Source organism: Marmota marmota, unplaced genomic scaffold (genome assembly GCF_001458135.2).
Source record: "Marmota marmota marmota unplaced genomic scaffold, marMar, whole genome shotgun sequence".
NCBI classification, from domain to species: domain Eukaryota; kingdom Metazoa; phylum Chordata; class Mammalia; order Rodentia; family Sciuridae; genus Marmota; species Marmota marmota.
This window is the reverse complement of record NW_026000249.1, coordinates 28,397,551-28,403,174: the sequence shown is the minus strand read 5'-3', so window position 1 is coordinate 28,403,174 and position 5,624 is coordinate 28,397,551.

Genomic DNA, 5,624 nt, shown 5'->3' with positions numbered 1-5,624 from the left:
ATATTTTTATTTTTTAAAGCAATGTTGGGGGTCAAACCCAGGGCCTCACACATGCTAGACAAGCACTCTATCATTGAGCTATACACCAGCCCTAAACTCTAAACTATTTTAGACTTATTAAAAAAAATACTGACTTATGTAAGACTCCATGTGTGCCAACCATCCACCTTAAAATAGAAACATTACAAAAAAAATTGCACTCCAGGCACGGTGGCACACACTTGTAATTCCAGCATCTTGGGAGGCTGAGGCAGGGCAATTGCAAGTTCAAGTCTCAGTAACTTAGCGAGACCCTAAGTAACTTAGCAAATCCCCGTGTCAAATAATAAAAAGAACTGAAGATATAGTTCAGTGGTAGAGCACCCCTGGTTTAATCCCCAGTACCCCTAAAAATTGCACTCCACTCTGATCCCCTCCTTCACATTGCCTCCCACTACAAGAGCTAAATATTCTAAATTTGATGTTTATCACCCCCCCATTTCTTCTGTTTTTTTTTCTTGCTATGTAAGTATGTGTCCATAAACAACATAGTCATTTCATCCATTTTAAAACCTAATCTAGGCAGGTATGGGGGTGCACACCTCTAATTCCAGCATCTTGGGAGGCTGAGGCAGGAGGATTGTGAATAACAAGGCCAGCCTCAGCAACTTAGTGAGGCCCTAGGCAACTTAGTGAGACTCAATCTCAAAATACAAAATAGAAAGGGCTAGGGATGTGGCTCAGTGGTAAAGCAGCCCTGGGTTCAATCCCCAGTACACAAACAAACAAAAACCAAACAAAAAAATAACTAATCTATGACAATAATAGAAACAACACAATTAAAATATTAAAAACAAAACAGTAGTAACTAATGATGTTGAGGGTGTTTCCATTCTGACGTCTTCTTTGGAGAAATATCTACTGAAGTGTTTTGTTTTTAATAGTGAGGTCCTAAGCAACTCAGCAGGACCCTGTCTCCAAATACAAAATAGGCCTGGGGATGTGGCTCAGTGGTTAAGCACCCCTGGTTCAATCTCAGGTACCAAAAAAACCCAAAACAAACAAACAAACAAAAAAAACCCCACACATACACACACACACAAAAAAACCCCAAAAATAACAACAACAAAAATTTGATATCTGGCCTTTATTCTTGGTGCATTAATAAGCTCTTCATCTGTGACCTAGTAGTCTGTGTTTTCTGTTATAATCCATGAAACCATGACAGGCCAACTTGCTTATTGGGGTGTAGGGTGAAAATCTCAGACTTTTCACAGTGGTTGACAGTTTCAGTGAGGAGGACCGGATGCTGACAGACATGGTTTCTGGAAGGGAAAGATGAGTATGTTCTGGGTAAACTCATGGAAGCTGAGGGAAGTGCATGAGAATTGGGAGTAAACCCGTTGACCAAGTTATCTGATCTGCGGGGCAACGTGTGGTCTTCCCTTCTATCGCCTAGTAATGAGAAGGACTGAAAAGGTGGATGCACATTGAGTACGAATCAAACTCAGGGCCTTGTGCATGTGAGGCAAGCACTCAACTGAGCTACATCCCCGGCCCCAGGTGGGCCATTTTATGCCATAGCCCCTACTGTGGTCTACCATGTCTGCCTAGATCCACTGGGAAAGGACAGTAAAAGGTCTTAAGAGTTTTTTACAGTGAGTCCTGGCTGCTAAAATTGAGCTTTGGGCCTCCTGGGGAGATTTCCCTGAGACAAACTCTCAAAATGAATGAAGGATCCATTCATTATGCTTGAGGCTCTTACTGTCACCAAAGCAAGCCTGTTTTGTCTGCCACTGGGTATGCCAATTGCTGAAAGGATGAGTTTTGCACAGGAGAGTTTATTCATGAGGTGGCTGAGTGTGAGGTGACAGGAGAACAAGTCTCAAATCTAAAAATGTGAGGATAGGGTTTGGTGATATTTATGGGGTAAAGAAGCCAGATGTGGTGGCACATACCTGTAATCCCAACAGCTCAGGAGGCTGAGGCAGGAGGATCACAAGTTTGAAGCCAGCCTCATTAATTTAGTGAGGTTCTAGGCACCTCAGTGAGACCCTGTCTCTAAATAAAATACAAAATAGGGCTGGGGATGGGACTCAATGGCTGAGTGCCCCTGAGTTCATTCCCCGGAACAACAACAACAAAAAAATTATATATAGTAGAAAAAAGGGCTGGGGATGTGTCTCAGTGGTTAAGTGCCCCTGGTACCAAGAAAAAAGAAAAAGCAGAGAAGCAGGGGATTTTAGGTGGGGGCGATGGGGATCAGAGATGAAGCAATCTGGTCTGTACATGCATGATCAACCCTCATAGCTCTTCATAGCATGCATGTTCAGCTATGGCGCAGTCTGGCTGGGCACAAAATCACGAGCCACTCAAGCAGGAACAAAACTTTATTTTTTGAAACTGCCGCCAATGTCCGGTAGGAGCCCGGGAAGATTTTCGATCCACCCACGCGGCCTCCTCCCGGACCGCAGAGAGAGCTCCTCCCCCGGAACTCCCTCCTACTGTACTTCCCCAACCAATGGGAACTCTCCAGGAGTCCCGTAGCCGGCCTAGGTGAACAGCAGGAGTCCAATATCCATATGAATGCAAACCTTAACATAATCATATCATCTCAATGGCTAGCTGGCGTCACCTTTCGACCAAAAATGCCATGCGTCATATACTTGGCTCTTAGCACAGCTAGCATGATTTGAAGGTGGAATTTTCAGCCTTCTTATGTCAATCACCCATCAGACACCTGCACAGGCCCAAATGAAGAGTTAGTTGTTTATATATATATTACATTTTTAATTGTTGATGGACCTTTGTTTTATTTATTTTATTTTATATGTGGTGCTGAGAATCGAACCCAGTATCTCTTATATGCTAGGCAAGTGCTCTACCACTGAACCACAACCCCAGCACCCCTCCCCCCTTTATTTTTTATTTCTCAATAAAATAATTTCTTTCTTCTTGGTACCAGGGGCACTTAACCACTGAGCTACATCCCTAACCCTTTTTTCTACTATATATAAAGGGTCTTGCTAAGTTGCTCAGGGCCTCCCTAAGTTGCTGAGGCTGGCTTTGAACTCATGATCCTCCTGCTTCAGCCTCTACAGTTGCCGGGATTATAGGTGTGTGCCACTATGCCTGGCCAGAATTACTGATTTTTAAAGTCAGCTAAAAACTAGTGACTAGAAGCAAATGAAGCTAGAGGGTTGTTTTAGTCAGCTTTTTGTCACTGTAACCAAAATATGCAACAAGAACAATTTAGAGGAAGAAAAGTTTATTTGGGGCTCCTTGTTTCGGTCCATAGACGGCTGACCCCATTGCTCTGGGCCCAAGGTGAGGCAGCATTATGGCAGAAGGGCCCTCAGCTCAGGGTGGGGTCAGGAAGCAGAGGGGAGGGGAGGGGCCACAGAGAAGATGCAGCCTTCCAGGGCACATCCCCAGGGACCCACCTCCTCCAGCCACGCCCCACCCGCCTAGAGTTACCACCCAGTGGGTCCATTCCAACTTAGACAGACTGATGAGGCTACAGTTCTCACAGTCCAATTATCTCCCTTCTTAATATTCCTGCATTAACACAGAGCTTTGGGGGATACCTCATTTCCAAACCATAACAAGAGTTTATTCGGGTTTCTCTTCGGTTTCATTACTGCCTTGAATTGGGTTTACAAGGCAAGCAAAGGTGAGCCACTGGAGAATGAGAAACTGACCCACCCAGCTGTTCTGGAAATTCCCCTATTTTTTTTTTCTTTTGGCTACCAAGGACCGAACTCAGGGGCGCTTAACCACTGAGTCACATCCTCAGCCCTATTTTGTATTTTATTTAGAGACAGGGTCTCGCTGAGTTGCTTAGGGCCTTACTAAGTTGCTGAGGCTGGCTTTGAACTCGAGATCTTCCTGCCTCAGCCTCCTAAATTGCTGGGACTCTAAGCTGCACCACCACATCCATCCAGAAACTCCCCTATGTTGAAACCAGATGAGAACATAAGAGACATTATTCGGTGATGGAGTAGCGGAGGTGTTGTACTCAAGTGGAAACCTCAAAGAAGGTGTCTGCTGTATAAACTGAGCTCAAGTCAGCCAGGAGTGTAAACCAAATAGCTTCAGCCAGAAAGCCAAGCATCTGTGGCTCAGAGAAAAGGTCTGGAAAGCTGAAACTGAGTTCAGCATGAAGAGCTACGTGCCTAATATAAAGTGTGAGTGAGAAAAAAACTTCAAAAGTTTGTTTGGTTGTCTGGTGAGCTGCTACCACACGGCCTAAAATGCAAAGCCTTTTGTTTCAAAGCTCAGAACCAATCCCTCTTTCCTCCTTTACTCCAACCTCAGCTTCTTGAAGAAAGATGATTAGCCAGGCACGGTGGTGCATGCCTATCATCCCAGCGGCTCAGGAGGCTGAGGCAGGAGGATCACAAGTTCAAGGCCAACCTCAGCAATTTAGCAAGGACCTACGCAACTCAGCGAGACCTTGTCTCTAAATAAAATATGAAAAAGGGCTGGAGATGTGGCTCAATGGTTAAGCGTTCCTGGGTTCAATCTTTGGTACCAAAAAAAAGAAAAGAAATATGATTAGAGGTGGGGCCAAGGTTTCTCTGATCTCGCAGGGAGTTGAAAACCATATCCACTCATCCAAGGGGAATTGGGAGAAGTGAAGGATTCAAAATGTTATGGATCGGCTGGATACAGGTGCCCAAGTCAGTATCTCATCTTGACTGGGGAAGGCAAAAAGCAAAGAGATCTCACTAGTAGTACTTAGGTAAGGGTCATGGTGGGGACCCAAATCTAATTTGTGAATGAGATCCATAGGGCCTATTCCATGTATTGGGGCTGTTCCTTTTGTATCTGAATGTACAGTAGGAATATAATGTGTTCAGTCCCATCCTATAAGTACCAGGGCAACTGAATGCCTTACACACAGGCTGATGGCATTTGGGCTGCTATCCTGGACACCACCAGCACCTTCTGTGCTATCTTTCTGACACTGGAAGATCAAGATCAGTTTGTACTAGTGTAGTAAGGCCTCCAAAATTCTCTTGGGGTTGTGTAAGCTCCTTTGCCATTGGCCATCAGTGAGTGAGTCAGGATTTAGCGTGAGTTTCTCTACTGTTCGATGTCCAAAGCTTTCACTACACAGATAATGTTTTGTGGGCCAGCGAGAAGCCTGTCTTGGTGACCTTGATGGAGGTACCATCACACCATAGGGGTAGCCAACAGCAGTTGCGAACAAACCCTGACAAATTTCAGGGACCTGCTCACCAAGAAAAGTTTGTTGGGACCATGTGGATGGATTTAGGACAGCAATCCCTCTGGAGGTCACAGAAAAACTGTTTGCCCCTCCCCCCCAACCAAAAGAGAATCCCCAGAACCTTATTGGACTCTTTGGGTGTTGAAGACAGTTTGTACCTCATTCAGCCACGCTCCTTGGTCTTTTCGTCAGGTTAACTGTCAGACCAATCAGCATCCTGTGAGTGGGCCTTAAACCAACAGGCTGTGTTGGCAGATGTCCATGCAAGCTGTGACATGCTCTTCACCTTTAGGGTTCTGCAAACTTAATGATCACAATGGATGATTTGCTGACTGAAGACTCTGGCAAAGGGAGGCAGCTACCACCCAGAAATGCCCCTTGGGCTTTGGAACAAGTTGCCTAACTGACAAGA